The 22,329-nt window shown below is 37.1% G+C and overlaps 1 pseudogene; it reads left to right on the top strand.

The window, feature by feature from the left end:
- Positions 1-3,678: 3,678 nt before the first annotated feature.
- LOC124077231 (C2 domain-containing protein 2-like) overlaps positions 3,679-22,329 on the top strand; it is a 39,660-nt pseudogene continuing 21,009 nt past the window's right edge.

Raw genomic sequence — 22,329 nt, 5'->3', positions numbered from 1 at the left:
CACATAACCTGTAAGGGAATGGGGCCTAGGTGAAATCTTTAGGTTATTAGGGGTGTCCTCTTAGAGGGGATTTTAAGACACCATTTTCTGCCTCTCTCTCTTTTTCTTCCTGGCTTTGAGACTAGTAGTTTTGCTTGGCCATGCCCTCCTTCCACTATAAGTTGCCCACCACCAGAAAGCTAAAAATAGGTGTGATCAACCATGGACTTCAAAATTGTGAGGTAGAATACACCTTTTCTCTTTATTAGTTGATTATGTCAGGTATTTATTATAGTGATGGAAAATTGACAAACACCCTAAGGCACCAGTATTCTTAGGAGATCCATTAATGTGCTAATGCGCTAAAAGCTTTGTAGTCTTGACGCAACACCAGAATACAGAATTCATCAGGGGGCTCTCAAAGTGTGAGAGTTGGGACTGCACTTTGAATTCTGTCAATTGGATATCCATGCCCATGACCCTCTACCTCACCATTCTCCTTTCTTTTCGCTAATAAGTCTCCCTGGTACTTTCATGTCGTTTTTCACCCCTAGATTTCACATCAGAAAAATTGTATAATACTTGTTTTTCTGTGAATAGCTTATTTTGCTTAATATTATGATCTCCATTCCATTTATTTTTCTATAAATGACATTATTTTATTGTTCTTTATGGTTGTATAATACTCCACTCTGTGTGTGTGTGTGTGTGTGTGTGTGTGTGATTTTCTTTATCTATTCATCCATAGACGGATATATCTGGTCTGATTCCATAACATGTCTATTTTGAATTGTGATGCAATTCACAAGTAACAGTAAACTATGGGATAGTATGCTTACTTTAATTCTTTTTTAAAAATATTTAATTGATTTTATTTTTTAAATACATGACAGTGGAATGCATTACAATTCTTTTTTTTTAAGAGAGAGAGAGAGAAAGAGAGAAAGAAAGAATTTTTTAATATTTATTTTTTAGTTCTCAGAGGATACAACATCTTTGTTGGTATGTGGTGCTGAGGATAGAACCCGGGCCACACACATGCCAGGCGAGCACGCTACCGCTTGAGCCACATCCCCAGCCCCATTACAATTCTTATTACACATATAGAGCACAATTTTGCATATCTCTGTATATAAAGTATGTTCACACCAGTTCATGTCTTCATGCATGTACTTTGGATAATGATGTCTATCACAGTCCTCCATCGTTGCTAACCCCCGCCCCCTCCCTTCCCCTCCTACCCCTCTGCCCTATCTAGAGTTGTCAATTCCTCCCATGCTCCTCCTCCCTACCCCCACTATGGGTCAGCCTCCTTATATCAGAGAAAACATTCACCATTTGTGTTTTGGGTATTGGCTAACTTCACTTAGCATTATTTTCTCCAATGCCATCCATTAACTAGCAATTTCCATGATTTTATTCTCTTATTGCTGAGTAATATTCCATTGTGTATATATGCCATATTTTTTTAATCCATTCATTTATTGAGGGGCATCTAGGTTGGTTCCAAATTCTAGTTATTGTGAATTGTGCTTCTATAAATATTGCTGGTGGGAATGCAAATTGGTGCAGCCAATATGGAAAGCAGTATGGAGATTCCTTGGAAAACTGGGAATGGAACCACCTTTTGACCCAGCTATCCCTCTCCTTGGTCTATACCCAAAGGACTTAAAAACAGCTGATTTTAATTCTTTCAAGGAATTATATAGCTGGATCATAAGTAGTATTATATTTAATATCCTAAGAAACCTCTGTCCTGATTTCCATATGGCTGTACTAATTTATATTCTCACCAACAGTGTGTGGGTGTTCCACTTCCCTCATATCCTCACCAGCCATCATTTTTGTTGTTGTTGTTGTTGTTTGTTTTCTTGATGATTGCTATTCTTTTTTGCTATTTTTTTTAAATAAGTGACAGTGGAATGCATTACAATTCTTATTACACATATAGAGCACAATTTTTCATATCTCTGGTTGTATAATAGTATATTCACACCAATTCGTGTCTTCATACTTGTACTTTGGATAATGATGATTGCTATTCTGACAGGGTGAGATGGAATCTTGATGTAGTTGTGATTTGCATTTCCCTGATGGCTAAATATGTTGAAAAATTTTTTTGTACAATTATTGTTAATTTGTGCTTCTTTTGAGAAGTTTTTGTTCAATTTATTTGCCCATTTATTGATTGGTTGTGTGATTTTTCTGTTAAGTTTCTTGAGTTTTGTATGTATATATTTGGGGTATTCATTCTCTGTTCAAGAGTGGCTGGCAAAGATTTTTCCATTTTCTATATTCTGTCTGTGTAAACTGCTTCCTTGGCTGTGCAGAAGCTCTTTAAACTGATGCAGTCTCATTTGTTGATTCTTGCTATTATTTTCTGAGAGAAGACTAGAATTCTATTCAGGATGTCATTGCGTGTTCCAATGTCTTGGAGTGTTTCCCTGTGTTTTCTTCTAGTCGTTTGAAAGTTTCATGTATTCTGTTAAGGTCTTTGATTCATTTTGAGTTGACATAGGTGAGAAATAGGGATCTAGTTGCAGTCTTCTACAGGTGGATGTTTAGTTTTCCCAGAATTGTTTGTTAAAGGGACTGTCTTTTCTCCAGCACTTGCTTTTATCACCTTTGTCAAGAATCAGATGGCTGGGTTGTATGGATTGGTTTCTGTGCCATCTATTCCATCTATTTGTCTACATGTCTGCTTTTATGCTAGGACCATGGTATTTTTGTTACTATGACTCTGTGGGATATTTTTTTTTCCTGTGGGATATTTTTAAATTGAATATTGTGAAGTTTACAGCATTGCTGTTTGCTCAGGACTGTTGTTGCTATTCGGGGTCTTTTGTTCTTTGCAGATTTTCTTTTGTAGTTCTATAAAGAATGTTGTTGTTTGATGGTGCTTTCATGAAATCTCACTCATGAATTATTAATAAGAATGATAGAAAGTTCAATTTATAAAAGGATGAAGAGAGACGCACTAGTCAGGCATACTGGCTGTTCCCTACCATGACCTCCTGACTCCAGCAGTGTATTCCCTCCCTGCTCCTCTCACTGGGCCTCAGGGCTCTGCACCTCTCCAAGTTTGGGGCCATTGTGCCCTCTTCAGCCACTGGCTGGCCACCAGCAGATGTCCTAAGTTTGCTTCTGGCCAGGTATGAGTCCTGGCACAGGGGCTACTCCAGAAAGTTGGGGCAAGGCAGGCAGGGTATGAGCCAACACCATGGCCCTGCTAGGCTGCTGGATTGGTGAGGTCCAGTGGTTCATGTTGATATTACTCTTCATTATGGCCCTGGTCATGGGGGGCCTCTACCTGATGCAGTGGGTGCTGGCCAGGGTGTGACCTGCTGCCACAACAGTGGGCAGAGCCCAAAGAGGAGCAGTGCCTGGAGTCAGATGTGCTGCTTTCTTAGATCCTGATTCTGAACAGCTGAAGAAAAAAGTGGTAGGCAGCCTGGATGGTCACCTTGAAACATGAGGTCAAAAGGAGAAGGGACCCCCTGCAGCTCTCCTTTCAGCAGGATCAGTGGCCACAACTCCAGGAACTGGTAGTTGGAGAAGTCTCCAGCATGGTACAGTCAGCCCAGGAGAAGGTGGTGACCTGTCACATGGTAGGCAAGAACCATCAGTTCCTGGTCAGTGCAGCATCCTCAGCAGTGGGCTCAGACATCAGATGTATGACATGCAGCTCTTCCTGGAGCTATGCATGAACTAAAAGAAAGAAGACATCAGATTAGGTGGTCCTGCATCCATGTACCAGAAGTGACCATCCAGATCCAGCCTAAAGCACCAGGAGAAGGCCAGGTAGGTGAGACAAATGCAATAATTGAAACCCTCAAGGATATTTTGAAGAACCTGGTGAGTTCTGCCTCTCTGTCAGTGGTTCCGAGCACCAAGCCGATACATGTAAAAGAAGCTCAGAATCCATAGCACATTTCATGTACTATTCAGGAATCCTGTCCTCCTAAACCTCCAAGGGCTCATGAACTAAAACCACTGGTGAAGAATATCAGGGCCTCACTGCAAAATGATCCTGGTGCTTCAGGTACTATTAACCCTGTGTGCATTGCCCAGCTGAATGATCCTATCCAGAGGTTTACCAGCACCCTAGCCAAGACTCTACTCACCTCATTGGAAGGAAGAATTCACTTTTGAGCTGAACACCAAGTACAGGGAGTTACACCTGCAGATTGCAGAGGACTGGTGGTCCTCAGAGGTCTGCTGGCCATGACCACTATCCCTCTGGACCTATTCAAGAAGCAGTCTTCCAGGCTGCAGAACTTTTTACTGGCCCACCCTCATCAGCTTGGGGCTGGGATCAGTTGCTGAAGAGTTTCCTTACATAGAACCCAGTGACTTCAAATCCTGTCAAACCCCTCCCCCTGTTGCTGCTGCCAAGATAGAAAAGGACCACACTATGATTCCGTGTGGGACTGTGGTCACTAATGTCACTGCCATGAAGACCAAGCCTCACTATAATATGGGGAGCCTGTCCCAGCTGAGCTCTGAGTCTCTGCTGAAGATGTCCATCAGGTGAAGGTCATCAAGAAGGACATCTCCATTGAGGCTATCTTGTGTCATGGTGCGCCTGTCAGCAAGATGTTTTCTTCTTCAGATACAGACCTGCTGGTGTTGAACAGCATCAATCAGATCACTAAAGTTGCCATCCAGCAGCTCACTGAATCTTCAAAGCTGAAACTCAAGTCTCTACAGAAAAAGAGCACTAACATCATTTTGGGGATCTCCAAGATCTCACATCATGCCCTACACTCAGGCAGACGAATGCCAGCCACAGGCTTGGAAGTGATTGTTTCAAGATTACAGAAAGCAACTGTACAGGTATGTCCAGGATCCTGCGTGTCTAGGAGTTTTCCTCTGTTTTGCATTAGATAACTGCCAGTTTGTTAAGTGTTGGTTTTATTTATTAGTACATAAAAATTACACAGAATAGTGGTTTCATTGTGGTATGTTTGTATATGCACATTATGATTTCATAAATTTAAATCCTCAGTACCCCCTTTTCCCTCCTTCCTTCTCCTCCCCTCATTTCCTTCCTTTTCCTTATTGTTCTCCTTTCTATTTTCATGAGTTCTCTTTTTTTTCTTACTAAATTCCACATTTGAGAGAAAACATGATTCTTGACTTTCTGAGTCTACTTTACTTTTGTCTAACACAGTGCTCTCCCATTCCATCCATTTTCCTGCAAATGACATAATTTTATAATTCTTTATGGCTGAATAAAACTTCATTATGTCTATATATCATATTTTCTTTATCTATATCAGTCATCTACTGACTGACACCTAGGCTGGTTACTAACTTGGTAATTCATACAATAATTCACAGTTCACAATAGTGAGTAATGCTGCTACAAGCATGATCAGGCCTGGATCACTATAATATGCTGACCTTAATTCTTTTGGATAAATACTGAGGAGTAAATGGTATAGCTGGATGATATGATGATTTCCTTCCTAATCTTGGGGGGGAATCTCCATAATGATTCCCATAGTGGCTATACTAATTTACATTCCTACAAACTGTGTATGAGAGTTCTTTCCTCCTCCCATTCTGCTAGCATTTATTGTTATTTTTATTTTTGATGGCTGTCTTTCCAAATGGAGTGAAATGAAATCTCAGTGTAGTTTTAATTTCCATTTCCCCGATGACTATGGTTGTCTCAAGGCAACTATATTTTTTAAATGTATTTCATAAATATATATTTTTAATTTTTTACAAATACACAAAACACATTTTTAAATATAATTTTTGACATTTTTTACTTTTTTGAGAAATGTCCGTTTATCTTTTTTTGCCCACTTATTAAAATGGGTGTTTTGATATTGAGTTTTTTTAGTTCTTTGTATATTAGAGATATTAATCTTTTGCCAGAAGAATAACTGGCAAAGATTTTCTCCCTTTCTGTAGATTCTGTCCTTTTGCAATGAATTGTTTCCTTTGCTGTAAAGACATGTTTTCGTTTGATGCCATCTAAATTATTGCTCTTATTTACTGAGTTGTAGAAATCCTGTTAAGGGAATCATTGCCTATACCTGTATGTTGTAGCTTTTCCTTTTTACTCTTCTATCAGTTGCACTTTCTAGTCTTTGGTCCAATTGAGTTGACTTGTGTACAGAGAGAGAGATAGGTATGTATTTTCAATCTTATGAATATCCAGTTTTCCCAGCATCACTTGTTAAGGAGGCTGTCTTGTCTCCAGTGTAACTTTTTTGGCACATTTGTCAACCAGATTTCTGTAGTTGTGTGGGTTTGTTTCTGTGTCTTCTATTCTGTTCCATTGGTCTGTGTGTCTCTATGCCAGTACCAAAGTGATTACTATGACTATGTAGTATAATTAAAAGTCAGGCATTGTGATACCTCCAGCTTTAATCTTTTTGCTCAGATTTTCTATGACTATCCAGGTCTTTTGTTCTTCTGGATAAATATAAGGATTTTTTTTCTGGCTTTGAAAAGAATATCATTGGTATTTCTATTGCACTTGCATTGGATCTGCAGATTGATTTTGGTAATATGGCCATTTTAACAACATTAAATCTCCCTAACCATGAACATGGGAGGTTTTTCTATCTTTTGGTGTCTTCTTCAGCTGGATTTTTTTTTTATTTTTTATTTTTTTGGTAAATTTTCCTTATAGAAGTTTTTAACCTTTTTTGGTTAAATTTGTTGCTAACTATTTTATGTTCTTGGAAGCTATCATTAATGAAAAATTTTCCCTGATTTCTTTTTCAGCAGATCCATCACTACTGAATAGAAAAATGATTGATTTCTATATGTTGATTTTGTATCCTGTTACTTTTCTGAGTTTGTTTATCAGCTTTAGAAGTTTCCTGGTGGAGCTTTTCAGATCTTCTAAGTTTAGGATAATATCATTGCAGACAGGGGTAATTTGACTTTCTTCTTTTCTATCTGAACCACTTTTATTTCCCTTTCTTGCCTAATTGCTGGGGCTAAAGTTTCATGAACTATATTGAATAGGAGTGGTGAGAGTGGACATCCTTGTCTTGTTCCTGATTTTAGAAGAAATCCTTTCAGGTTTTTCCTATTCAGTGCAGTGTTGACATTGTGTTTGTCATATATGGCCTTGATATGGTAAGGACTATCACCAGTGTGGCCAGGAACACCAGCAGTGTCAGCCCAACATTGTGCACATCTTGAGCGGTGGATGGTGGCCTCAAGTTGGCTGGCACGGTGACTTCAGCATTGATTGCCAGGTGCTGCAGGGCACTGCTACCACTTCATCTCTCTGGAGAGCCCAGGACCATGGCACCTGGAGACCCTGGTGGCAGCAATGCCCTTCCATGGTGGACACAGCATATCTGAGGAGAGGGGGTGAGCACTGGAACACATGACAGCCACAAGGCCCTGAATGCCACTGCTGGCGTATCCCCTGGCCTCTAGGGATGCCAGATGTCAATGTCTCCTGGAGGCTGCTGCAGTGGCTTCTTGGGCTCCCAGTATGTTATATTTCTATTCTTGTTTGAGTCAGAATTTTTTAGTTTCTTCTCAGAATCCTTTGTTGACCAAATCATCATTAAAATGTGTATTGTTCAATCTCCATGTCTTTGTATAGTTTCTGTGGTTTTCTACTTCCTGTTAATTTTTAATGTCATTCTATTATCATTGGAATCAGATACATGGAAATATTTCAATATTTTCATATCTGCTAACACTTGCTTTATTGCCTAAAATATGATCTATTTTGGTGAAAACTGAAAAGAGAGTGTATTCAGCAGTTGTTAGATGAAATATTCTGTAATATCTTTTAAATCCATTTGGTTTACACTATGATATAATTCTGTAGTATCTTTGTTAACTTTGTGTCTGGATGACCTATCTATTAGTGAGAGAGATACATTGGAATCACCTGGTATTATTATATTGGGGCCTATATGAACCTTTATGTTGCATAGTGTTTTATGTTATTAGGTGTGCACATCTTGGGCAGGCCAGCATGGTGGCTTCAATGGTGGTTTCCAGGTCCCGCAGAGCACTGATACCCTCTCATCTCTCTGAGGAGCCCAGGACCATGGCATGATTTTTTTCCTTTACTAGTATGTGGTGACCTTCTTTTTCTCCTCTATTTTTTTGCTTGAAATGTGCACTGTTGGATATGAATAGATATTCCTTCTTGTTTTCAGGTGTCATTTACATGAAATGTCATTTTTCATTCTTTTTCTTTTAGCCTGTGAATATCCTTGACCGTAAATGTGTTTCTTGCAGGCAACAGTAATTGGGACTTGTTTTTTTAGTCCAGTCTCATGATCTATGTCTATGATTTGTAGAAATGAGACCATTTGTATTCTCTATGTCTACTTTTTGTAGAAATGAGACCATTTATATTCAGTGTTATTATAGGAGGAATGTGTTATTTCTTGACATTTTGATTTACATTTAATATTTGCTTCTATCCTAATTGTTACATGTTCATCCACACTTCTAATGTAATTTATTCTTATCCAAGATCTCTCATTTGTTTTTAATCTTCTATGTGTAGAATTCTTCTAAGTATCTTCTGCAATGCACACATAGTAGTAATGATTTTTTTTCATTTATGCTCATCTTAGTAGGTGTTTATTTCTTCTTCATCTCTGATACTACAATTCTGGTGGTTTATTGGAGACAGTGATCTTGGTTGGCTGTTATTTTCTTTCAGAATTTGAAATACATTATTCCAAGTCCTCCTGGACATTAGGGTTTCTGTTGAGAAATTGACTGTTGGTTTTTCTGTAAATGTGACTTGGCTTTTGAAATTCTAGTAGCTGTTAAAATCCTTTCTTTGAACTAAAATTTTGACATTGTAATTATAATAGGGTGTGAAGAAGAAGAAGTTCTTTTCTGGTCTGGTGTATTTGAGGTTCTAAATGCTTCTGGTGTCAGGAGGTTCATCTCATTCCCAAAGCTTCAGGCATTTTTCTGCTGTTATATCACTGTCATGATCTTGTATCTCTGATCCTTCTATAATGTCTGAGCATTAAGTTTGATCTCTTAATATTGTTTCAGAGTTCTTGTAAATTATGATTGTAGTTTCTTATTATTTTTAAAATTCTGTCTGAATGTTCAAGGATGTCCGCATGATCTTCAAGCTCTGAAATTCTGTCTTCTACTTAATCTAATATATTAGAAACACATTCAGTTCAGTTTTTTATTTGATTAATTTTGTCTGTCATATCCAAGATTTCTTTAGTTCTTTTTCAATATCTCTATCTCGTCATTAAATTTTTTATATCCTCCTGTACTGATGTCCTTAATTCATTCAATTTTTTTGCATCATCTTAGAATCCATTAATTTTTTTAAAAAGTATATTAGATGTTGATGGGCCTTTATTTTATTCATTCATTGAGAATGGAAACCAGTGCCTCATACATGCAAGGCAAGTACTCTACTGCTGAGCCACAATCCCACCCCCCAGATCCATTAATTAATACATTTTTAATTTTTTTATCCAGTATTTCATCCTCTTTGATATTTTTGGAGTCAGTTGGTGTATTACAGACCTTAAAAAGGTGTCTTATTACATTGTTATTTGTTTGTTTTTAATATTTAAGTTGTAGTTGGATATAATATCTTTAATTAATTCATTTATTTTTATGTGGCACTGAGGCTCAAACCCAGGGTCTCACCCATGCTAGGCAAGGGTTTTACCACTGAGCCACAACCACAGCCCCTAAATTGTTTTTTGCTATCACTTGTATTCTTATTTTGAGATTTGCATATCTGATAGTCTGGGATTTTCTTCCACTTTTATTTGAGGATATTTTTAAGCCCAGCTTTCTCTTAGCAAGATGTTCTAGGATATCAGATTGTTGTGGATTGTTGAATATATTTCTCAGTGGTTTTTGTCACATAATTACTCTGCTAATTTTTTGTGATTATTAGTGATCAAAGCAAACATTCAAAGTTGTGTAGTTTGTCAGAGCTTGAGAATTCCCCTTTCTCTGTAGATTTCACAGGATCTTTCTAGTGGATCCGGAAATTATGTTGCATATATCAGGGTATAGACATACCCTCCATGATTGCTCTTCTACATTTGACAATTCTGTATATTCTAAGAGTGTATAGGAGTGACTTTTGTTGAGGACTTTCTGTTATTTCTCTCTGCTGTGGCTGTGTGATAAGCAAGAATTATATAAACTAACTAGTTTTAAAAGATGGCAAAAATACATTTCATTAAGAAGGAAGAAAATGGGAAAGGAAAGCGAAAGAAATGTCCCCTTAGAGAGAGCAAAGGCTGGGCAGATGATGCAACCCTTACTCTCGTATTGCTAGACAGACTGCTGCTGGAGTGGCCTAGATTCAAAGCTTATTTAAATAGCTCTTGACTACTCAGCCTCACAAGGTAGGATTGAATGGTAAGTACTGTCTGCTGAAGTTTGGTTAGGACAGACTAGACTGATGCATCCCCAGATTGGGGCTGATATCGAATTCTAAATGGGAAACTCTGGCGGCTGAGGTCAAACTCTGTGTTGAACTTTGTTGGGTGGAGTCTACTACACTGAAATTAGGAGAACACACCCCTAGGGACTGGCAGATGCTCTAGGGTCTGTATCTCAGGTGACTTCTGACAATTCTACTTATAGAATCTCCTGGGTGGAGAGGTTGTGACAAGTCTTGTGCACTCCACCATCAACTATGGCCTTTCAAGGCTCAGTCCTCAAATGCAATTATGTCCACCTGTTCAGCTTCCAAATCCTCCTCAGCTGATTGTGCAAGCCATCAGACTGAAAGGGAAAGCAAGTTTCTCTCCACTCCAAATCTCTGACCTCAATCCCCCTCTGATTTCAATGGATTTCTGCCAGGTGTACCCTGGCCACATGATAGGAGTTGGCAAGGACAGTCTGGCAATATTTGCTGTGATCTCCCTGGTTCCTGCAGCAGCACTAAGCAATACATCAACAAATTTGATACATGTTTTTAAGAAAGCTACCCTGGCTGCATGTGGAGAGTGGGTGGCATCAAAGGTAGATGCTCGTATCTCCTGCTGAGGTCAAGAACAGGTCACTTGGATTTGGATGATGACAGAGGAAAAATACTTACATGGCTGGATTGGAAGCAGCCTTAGAAGAGGACTGGAATAACTGGCTATTGGGAGACAAAGATGTCAGGAATTCTACTGGGTCTGCCTTAGACAACTGGTGAGATAATAATACCTTACACACAAAGGATCAGGTGTGGGATCATTTGTTTGGTTTTACACCTGGTATGTTTGTGGTGTGCTTGAGGATTCATAATGAGGCTGACAAATTATCAATAATTCAAAGCTGGGACTGGTTCTGTAACTATCATTCTCTTCATAGGTATTAACAGAAGCCACTGGCATGAGAAAATGGATTATTAGATTTTAAAGTGAAATCTCTATCCCCTTTCAGGTGATGATTTTGGGGACGATCCTGAAGTATAAGTAAATTTATAATTGTAAGGCAATATTACAAATGAATATTAACATTTAGGCTAAACATGAAATTATGTTTTAACATTTAGCCTAAACATGAATTTGCATTTGAATAACCAAGTTGGCTTTCTGGCATATTCTAATTAGTTATATAATTATAAACAATTAATTATATATTCCACAAAGCTCCTCTGAACCAGAGTCAATTTGTAGAGAACTTCCTTTGTTTCCTTTCATTAAAAAGTAACAGTGCATGAAGCCAACTTTTATTCCAGAAGAAAACTTCTCTAAGTTCCATCTCCAAGATCCTTTGCTTTATCTTTCCATCTCGGGCTAGTTTATGACAGCCATTACTTTCTAAACATTTATGTCAAGGTTGACTGCTGGCTCTTCCCACACTTATTGGGTATGTGAACTTTCTCGTAAGTGCTCAATCAGCATATAACAAAGATGTTTAATCATCCCAAAGTAATGCTTTGGATTACTTAATAATCAGGAAATTCAAGCAAAATCATAGGAAGTTCTCTACAAATTCATTATTGCAACAAATGGAATTTTTAATTTAATGCCTGGAATGTATTGCAAGAAATGTCCTTTTAAAGAATTATACTACCTTGTTATATTAATGCTTACACTATGAAATCCAGCCAGATGGCAAACAGAAAACAAAGAATGCAGAAGGAAGCATTAAGAAACAGAATACAAAATAAAGTGACACAAGTATATCCAAACACATTTGACATTCAGCATTTTGTGATAAACTTCTCTAATAAAGCAAAGAGTCTATAGTTAATAAAGTTACATAAAGGGGCTTAAGAAGTCTGCAGGGTGCAGACAAGTGGTAAACCAGGCCTCCTATAGACTTCCATGATACTTTCTGTTTACCCCTAAAATCAGCTTTGTTTGCCTATTTCTTATACATACATGGGTTTTTCATCTTAAAATTTACACGAGTAAAATTGGTTAGATACTCAAATAAACCTGATATATCTGGAAAGAAATAAGACACAAATATCAAAAGTATAGTCAATGATTTGGTCTTACTCTAATCAGTTGAGGAGATGTCCTTAGCTCAGAATTGCTTAGGTAATTGTAGTTTTCATTCCCCAAGAAAGCAATAATCTTAATGAACTTTTTTTAGATGAGTTTAAATGTTATTTCAGTTTCTGATGTTGTGTCCTTACTTAGGGGACAATGCAGCACTCAGTGTAGGTGTGGCACATAGTGGCTGAAGAGTATGTCTGTTGTGTTGAATGAGCTAGAAAGAGCCTCTTAGAGGTCTAGAGAAGCATATGTTTGCTCATATTAATAATTTTTCAAAAAATTAAATAAGATTAGGGGAGTAGGTCTCGTTATAGCTCCCTCTTCTAAAAAAGATAGAATATGACAATAACACGGATTTATTATCACTTTATGCATCACACCTGTGAAAACACAATCTGTTTCATACTCTCCAAAAAAGGACAAATATCATTACAATCAAATAAAATGTGACTAAAAAAGACACACAATCTCATAATTGACCGAAATTTAGAAATACTTGTGACAAGTGAATGGAGATATAATTGAGGTCACTAGAACCAGGTGAATTAGTCTGGGTCATGTTTGTCAATAGAACTGCACTTTGAAGGAAGTGTTTGGGGATAGAACATAAGCATCAACTGAGAAAGAAGATTAGGCAATTATCTGTTCCAGTCCCAAAAAAATCCAAACAAATAGATGGCTGCAAGGAAAATTCAGATTTCAGTTCATTTCTCTTAGATATCAAAATCAGAATCTCCAAAGGTATTGATGTAGTAAAATAGGTTTTACCAATGTGACAATCAGTTTCTCATGTCCTAAAGAAATCTCTACATTCTATTCAATTTCCTTGGTCCTTTGAAGATACAGGAGGCTGATTATTTTCTGATTATCATTCTCTTAAATATCTTATTATGTTCATTATTTCATTATTGCTGTTTGTTTTTCTAGCCTCATGATGGCTTTTAATTTTGTTCATATTCTGGATACTGTGCATAGTCTAAGAGGTAAAGAGAATTAAAGTAAATGTAATTTTGTTTTGTTTGGTACTGGGGATTGAACTCAGGGACACTCAACCACTGAGCCACAGCCACAGCCCTATTTTGTATTTTATTTAGAGACAGGGTCTCACTGAGTTGCTTAGCACCTCGCCTTTGCTGAGGCTGGCTTTGAACTGGAGATCCTCCTGTCTCAGCCTCCCAAGCCACTGGGATTATAGGTGTGCACCACTGCGTCCAGCTGAAAGGGAGTGTAGTTTTAATTATCATGACCAAAGTTATATGACTGATAATCTTAAGGCATTTTTTACAATGGAATGTTTCCATGTACAAGGGCTTTCTAACAAAGACCATCTCACTGAATGGCTTTTTCAAAACAGTCTCAGCTTTATTCATTCTGCACACTATCAAAATGGTGGCATTATAGTATGATGGCCTTATATTATTGTTCTACTTTCTCTGCTATGCTTTTTAATGACATAACTTGCATTTTTATATTACTATAAGTCAGCAGACTACATGATATCAGATTATCTGTTTTCCTACTGTCAAACCACTGTATATGAAGCCTTTCAGAATTTGAATATAAAGTCTTAACTAGCAAGTATTTTACCAGAACTAAAGTATTTGTATGCTTATAAATGATAAAATAGTTATAATAATAAAAAGAATATAAACTTGGTAATCCAGATGGCCCATGGCATGTTCTTGAAAAAACAATCTTTTGAAACTATCAAGTTATACTTTATGCAGGTTTCTAATTCCCAGCCCCTATCATTAGCTCTTGTCTACTAGTAAGTCAGTGAGGATGTGCTAAGCCCCCATGTATTTCTTCATTTGTGATGGCTGAATCTTAGAGAGCAAGTTAAGTGATTTTGCCAACTTCCTGGAGTCTTTCCCTGGCATCCAACTTCACCTGGACAGAATTCTCTGGCCACTGGACTGTGCCAGCGATCACCCAGAATATGAAATGACATCTGCCAATGATGACTAGTGGTGCAATATGCAGTGAATCAAAGAGTGCACTCTCTTCCTCCAAATCATAATCTCTATTTAGAAGATTAATTTTATCAAAATTTAGTCCTGCCTGGGCTTTTTCTTAACACAGAGTCCTTCCTTGTGTAAGTGACAGTTGAAGACAAAGCTTTCATCAGTAACTTGATTATTAATTAAACACCTTTGTCCTGGAGAGAAGCCTTACTCCTTCCATCAGAATATAATGGCAGAAAAGGTGTTTCAGAACATAGAAGCTTAAGTGGCAAATGAGTGTTACTTTGCCTATTAGCTATGGCTCTTTTTCAATGAGTATACTAGTTTTCTTGGGTGGCCATAGCAAAGTGCCTCAAACGGGGGGTATATGTCACAGAAATTTTCTCAAATTTCCCCTTTTTATAGGGACACAATCATATTGGATTGGATTCTACCCAATGTACTCATATTAACTTGAATGTCTCCAAAATCCTGTTTCTCTATGAGTTCATATATGTTGGTACTGGGTTAAGATGTCACAATCTTTTGGGAAGACACAGTTCAACCCACAACAAGTCACATATTGCTCTATCTTTAAATGTTGTCAAATATTATAAAACCTCTTCTTGCTGGTTGTTCTAATGACTACGTAACTACTTGTTCTAATTGATCTTGCTGACTTTGTCAGCAAGAATCTTTTTCTTTCCTGTATTTCTTCCTTTTTTTTCTTTTAATTTTCTGTCAATGACTTGACTAAGAAGTAATTTCCCATTTCTGTTCTTAAATTCTTTGTCTCTATAATGTACACATTTCATCTTTTTTTAACTTTGCATTTTCATAAGCTTTCAATGTTTCCATGTTAGATACTGCTACTCAGTCCTGGGAGTTTGTTTTAATGCTTTTAATCTTTTACATCTCACAAATCCTTTTAACCATTTGAGCTTGGCAACACTCTAAACATAGAAATGCACTTTAAATAGAGAAAAAAATAGTAAAGTTTTACACTAAAAAGAAAGACAAATCATCACTGAGAGTCATTCAGCATCTTGTTTATTAATATCTCCTGTTGTGATATTGGTTAAATGGGAAGCAGGTACATACATATGACATTCACAACTCTGCACTATTTGGCTCTTTTCTGCATGACACCCCTCAGTAGTGTCCTACGACCATCCCATTCTGCATCAGCCTAGCTCCCTGGACTCTGGCAGTGGTTTGCCTTCACCCAATGGGAGATACTTGTGGGGAGAGGTGGGCTGGAAGGGAAAGAGTCCAGGGTGCTCATTGCCTGACCTCTGTGGTCTTATTTGGAGACAGCCCTGGTAGGGGCTGAGTTCTGAGACCATTTCTGAGGTGGTATTTGTTCTTCCATGACAGCCTCAAGCCAAGGTCCAGGAGCCTGCCTCTCCCTGTCACACCTAGATGTGCAGCCTACTTTTAGGTGGTGTTTGTCCATCAATGGTCTCCTCATACTTGCCCACACCTCTGAGAGCAGTCCTTTCCTCAAAGATTCTTCATCAGTCCATCTCTGCCATGTATTCCAAGGTCAGGGGATTCTGACTTAAAATTTGAATACAGTTCTCTTTCTTTTCCTATGAACCTTGCAAGAACAACAAACAATCCCTGAGAAAGCACTTGCCTTTCAGCAAGTTATGAAAATGGCCTATGAAAGACCATTTCCATTCATAAAATAGTTCTTCAAGGGCATTCTACACTTTTGTAGAATGTTCTAAATACAGGGATATAAAGATGTTTTCTTTAGTTCAGTTAGAACATCAGCACCCTGGAAGGTGAGACACTAAGCCCTACTGTAAAAAAAAAAAAAAAAAAGTAAAGGCAAATATTATGTGGGCTTAACCTCAAGGATGCCTTATCTGTACTGGGGCCAGATGTTTATTCAGACATAAACATCACCCACATCAGAATGCTCTGCAGTGACTGATTCCACCTGTACTCATAGGCTGGTGTTCCATGGCTCAAACCAGGGTGGCTGTGTGGATTATTACAATATTGAAATACTTACATAGTGACTGGTGAAGAATCCTGAATGGCCCCCTGCTGCCAGCCTGTCCCTGCATCTCCTCTGACAGTATCTATACCTCCCTGTTCTCCTGGCAGTTGTAGTCCTCTGGGTCAACTCCAACCCTATGGACAGGGAGTTCATTCTTACTGGCTGCAATTTGTGCTATTTTAGTGGTTAAGTTTTTAATATCATCTAGTGGATCCTGCTCTTATTTAGCTTTTTGACATTTTGGAGTTCATCATACAGTTTTCATGTTAATTTGGATTTTTGAAAGTTGTACATTAATTATCTTGACTACTACTTTTTGGCATCCCTTAAGTTTTCCACCCCATCTTCATCTTAATTCACTCTGGAACTGGCCCATCTGTACTCATTCTGGCATTCAGTTTTCAAACTGTTAGAGCTGTTATGTGATTTTAAAAAAAAGCAATGAAATGATGAGAATGGTGTCAGGTGCTGCTGGACAGAGTGACAGAACCATGTGAAGGGACATGGGGCCAAGATTGCCATTGGGGAAGGCAGAGTCCACCTTCTCTTTCTCTCTGCAGAAAGGGGTATATAGTACTCAGCTTGGGCTGCCATAACAAAGTGCCATGACAGAGTCACTTGAAAAATAAAAATTACTGACTCACAGTTCTGGAGGTTGTAAGGCTGAAATCCAGATGTCATTAGGATGTTTTCTTCTGAGAATTATCTCCCTGGATTATTGTATATGCCATCTTCTCCCTATGTTCTCATGTGGTCTTCCTTCTTGCGTGCCTTTGTCTTAATCTCTCCTTTTTCATATGTATGTATGCATTTATTTATTTATTTATCACATATTAATTGTATAAATTAACAGGTCTCATTGTGTAATTTCCATATATACATGTATAATGCATTGTCCTTCTCTCTACCCTTATTCAAGTTCCTCTCTCCCTGCTACCTGCTTCCTGGTCCCTAATAATCCTTTTTTCTGGATATCTTTTTTTGGTTTTTAGTTTCCACATATGAGAAAACACATGAAATACTTGCCTTAATGTGTCTTAATTATTTCCTTTAACAAGATCCAGTTCTGTTTTCCTGCAAATGACAGGATTCATTTTTCTTTGACTGAATCATACTCCATCATTTATGCATACTATATTTGCTTTATTCATGCATCTGTTGACAGGCGCCTTGGCTGAGTTCATATCTTACCGATTGTGAATAGTGTCACAAGAAACATGGTCATTCAGGTGTCTTTTTTATCTGCTGATTTCATTTCTTTTGAATAAATACCAAGCAGTCATATAGCTGGGTCATATGGTAGTTCTATTTTAATTTTCTGAGGACATCCATACTGTTTTCTATAGATGTTGTACTAATTTACATTCTTAACAACATTGTATATAATTTTGTTTACATCCTCATAAGTGTTTTTTTTTTTTTTTATAATACCTATTCTAACTGGAATAACCATCTTACCCAACTTGTTAAGATGTAATTTCCTTGTGGATTTAATTTGAAAATTTTTAATGCCTTAAGAGATTGAGCATTTCATATATAATTATTGGCAATTTGCATTTGAGAACAATCTTGAATAGAATAGTTTGAGAATAGTCTTCTTTTGAGAAGTGTCTATTAGGTCATTTGTCCATTTATATCATATTACTTGATTTTTGGTTGTTAAGTTTTCCCTGTATTCATCCTCTGTCAGATGTATAGCTGGCAAAGATTGACTCCTATTCTCTTTGTTTTCTCTTCACTCTGCTGATTATATTCTTAGCTGTGCAGAAGTTTTTTAATTTGATGCAATCCTGCTAGTTCGTTCTCATTCTGATTCCCTGTGCTGTTGGAGTCCTATCTTGGAAATCATTACTTTTGCTACAGTCTTGAAGCATTTCCCATATGTTTTCTCTAGCAGTTTCAAAGGATCCTGTCTTACATTAAGATCTTTAATCCTGAGTTTATTTTTGTACAGGGTAAGAGATAATGATGTAGTTTTGATCTTCTACATGGGAGTATTCCAGTTTTCCCAGCACCATTTGTTGAAGAAGGCTGTTCTTTCTCCAATATTTTGGCACCTTTGTTGATAATCAGTTCGAGTGTGTATTTACTTCTGAGTTTTCTGTTCTGTTCCACTGATATATTTGCCTCTTTTTATGCCACTTACTATACTGTTTTTGTTCCTATGTCTCTCAGGTATAATGATGTTTCTAGCATTGCTCTTCTTAAAATTGTTTTAGCTATTCTGGATCTTTTTTTGCTGACATATGTATTTTAGAATTTTTTTTCTATTTCTGTGAAGAGTCTCATTGGTATTTTGTTGGGCACTGCATTGTAGATTGCTTTGGATAGTAAGGCCATTTTAATAATACTAGTTCTCCTGATTCATGAACATAGTAGGTATTTCCAACTTTTAATGTGTTCTTCATTATCTTTCTTTAATACTTTATAATTTGCACTGTAGAAGTCTTTCACATTCTCAGGTTTATTCCTAGGTATTTCTTCCTCTTCTTTTCTTTAACTTTCTTCTCCTATTCTTCCCTTTTCCCTATCTTCTTCCCCTCCTCTTTATTCATTGCTATAATAAAATAACTTTCGTGATTACTTTCTCAGAGAATTTCTTATTGGTTTATACAAAAACAACTGACTTTTTAAAAAAATTTTTTTAGTTGTTGGTGGACTTTATTTTATTTGTTTTTATGTGGTGCTGAGGATTGAACCTAATGCCTCACACATGCGAGGCAAGTGCTCTACCACTGAGCCTCAGCCCCAGCCCTCATGATACTATCGATTTGAGTTCTATTTTTATTATTATTTTTATGTAGGCATCATTGCTATAAACTTGTCTATTAGCACTCCTTTCCCTGTTCTGATATGTTGTGGTTCCATTTAATTTCATTCAAGGAGTTTTAAGATATCTTCTATAACCTACTGTTCACTTAATAGGTTTCTCAATCTGCATGTGTTTGTGTGTTTTCTGCAGTTATTTCTAGTTTATTTTCATTGTGATCAGATAAAATACAAGAAATTATTTCATTTACAAAAATCTGGTAGGAAGTGCTGGGGTTATGGATCAGTGGTGGAGCACTCATCTAGCATGTATGAGGCCCTGGGTTCAGTTCTCAGTACCGCATATCATTAAATAAAATAAAGGTCCATCAACAACTGAAATATATATATAAAAAATCTGGTAGGAGTTGCTCCATGGCCTAACATTTGGTCTATTTTGGGAAACATTTACTGTGCTGAAGAAAATGTGTATTTTGTAACTGTTGGGTGGAATATTTTGTAGATGTTTGTTAAATCCATTTGATCTATGCATGGGCTGTCTCTCATCTAGCGAGGAGGTCCACAAAACAGGGTAGAGAAGAGAGTGAGTCACTAATCACGACCTCCAGAGACCATGCAGGAAGCAGGTCTGATTTTATTGCATAGTTAATATGTATATATTCAGGCAGTAGCTAAGCAGATTACAGGCAGCCACCAATACAATTTCTGACCAACTGTTCTTGCAGCAACCAATTGAGGAGCTGGTCGTGGAATAAGCACTGGGACTACAACACATGGCCTCATGCCCAGGACTGTGCCTACAAGAGTAAGCAGTTTACGGCTCACACGCCTAGCATGAGGGGAGTGGTTTGCGGCTCAGGCGTCCTTAATGTATGCCATGTATACAGTACTTCATGCACTCGTCCTCACAGATCTATAGTATAATGTAAATCTGATGTTTCTTTGTAGATTTTTTTTTTGGTCTGAATTTATTGTGACCTATCTTTCCAAATTGTTCAAGGGATTAGTACATAGTGCACATGATTAGTACATATGATTATATTCATATATAGACTATAAATTTTAAAAATCCAAAAAAAATATTTATTCTATCTTTCCCTTTATCTCTACTCATGTTTGTTTTTAAAAGTTGGGTGCTCCAAGACTTATTGCTTATACATTTATAATAATTATATCCTTGTAATGAATTATTCCCTTGATCAATATATAGTGACTTTCTTGTATCTTCTGATTTTGTTTTAAAGTCTATTTTATCAATTATAAATGTAGCTACTCATTTTTGCTTTTGGAGTCCCTTTTCTCAGAGCATCATTTTCCATCCTTTCACTATTGGTGTGTGTATGTTTTTGCATATGAAGTAAGTTTCTTGTAGGCAGCATATTGTTAGGTCTTGATTTTTAATTCATTTAACCAATCTGCATCTTTTATATGGAAAATTAAAATCATTTACATTCAGCGTGATTATCAAAAGGTATATACTTGTTCCTGTCATTTTGCTCTTTTTCCTTCTGGTGGTTTTGAATATTCCATGTTTTTTTTTCTTCCTGTCTTATTCATCTTGATGTTTTACTATATTGATATTGTGTGATTCTTCACTATTTCTCATTTGCTTCTGAGTAGCTTCATGACTGCTTCTCTAGTAGGATTTATTTTTTCACATTTGGTGATGATTTGATCTTCCTTCTTATTCTGGAAGTATTCAAGCATTCCCTTTTGTATTATTTTAGCATTTCATCACTGTTGACACAATATCTGAGGAAAACTCTTAAAGAAAGAAAGATTTATTTTTACCTCATGGCTTCAGAGGTTTCATTCTGAGGTTGGCCAGCTCCATTTCTTTGTGCCTAAGGTGAGGCCAAACATCATGTCAGATGGACTTGGCAGAGGAAAGTTGCTCATCTTCTGGAAGCTATGAATCAGAAAGAGGGACAGGAAGAGGCTGGTGACAAGATATAATTCCCAAGGTCCTGCCCCCAAGGACCCACTCTCTTCAACTAGATCTGACTTCCTACAGTTTTCCACTACCTCCTAATTATCCATTCATATTATGAAGTCAGCAATGGATTAATCCATTTAGGAGTCAGATCCCTCAAGATTCCATCATTTTCTAAAAGCCCCATGCCTCTATACTATTGCATTGGAGACCAAGCTGCCAGAGTATGAGCCTTTTGGGGACACTCTGGATCCAAACCATAACAAGTATCTTAAGTGATACTAGTCTAATGGTCATTAATTCCCTGAATTTATTCTTATCCAAGGTCTTTATTTCTTGAAGACTAATACTGCTGGATATAGAAGTCATTTTTGGCACTCTATTCATTACCCAGACTACTTTCTTCTTTTTAATGATCACCAGTCAGAATACTATTCAATTTATTGCAGGAAATAGAAAAAGAAGCAATAATTACAAGCTCATTCTATGAGGCCAATATCACCCTGATCCCAAAACCAGGCAAAGACACATCAAAGAAAGAAAACTTCAGACCAATATCTCTAATGAATATAGATGCAAAAATTCTCAATAAAATTCTGGTAACTTGAATACAAAAACACATCAAAAAGATTGTGCACCATGATCAAGTGGGATTCATCCCAGGGATGCAAGGTCAGTTCAACATATGGAAATTAATAAATGTAATTCATCACATCAATAGACTTAAAGATAAGAATCATATGATCATCTCGATAGATGCAGAAAAAGCATTTGACAAAATACGGCACCACTTTATTTTCAAAACACTAGAAAAACTAGGGATAACAGGAACATATCTCAATATCATAAAGGATATCTACACTAAGCCTCAGGCCAATATCATTCTAAACGGAGAAAAATTGAAGACATCCCCTCTAAAAACTGGAACAAGACAGAGATGCCCTCTTTCACCACTTCTATTCAACATAGTTCTTGAAACTCTGGCCAGAGCAATTAGACAGATAAAAGAAATCAAAGTATAGGAAAAGAAGAACTTAAATTAGCACTCTTTGCTGATGATATGATTCTATACCTAGAAGACCCAAAAAACTCCACCAGAAAATTTCTAGAACTAGTAAATGAATTCAGCAAAGTAGCAGGATATAAAAATCAACACCCATAAATCAAAGGCATTTCTGTATATCAGTGACAAAGCCTCTGAGAAGGAAATGAGGAAAACTACACCATTCACAATATCCTCAA

This window comes from Marmota monax, unplaced genomic scaffold (assembly GCF_021218885.2).
Source record: "Marmota monax isolate L192 unplaced genomic scaffold, Marmota_monax_Labrador192_F-V1.1 WCK01_AAM20220418_F8-fsc00293, whole genome shotgun sequence".
NCBI lineage: Eukaryota > Metazoa > Chordata > Mammalia > Rodentia > Sciuridae > Marmota > Marmota monax.
The sequence above is the reverse complement of the archived record's forward strand: the minus strand, read 5'-3'. Positions and strand labels throughout refer to the sequence as shown.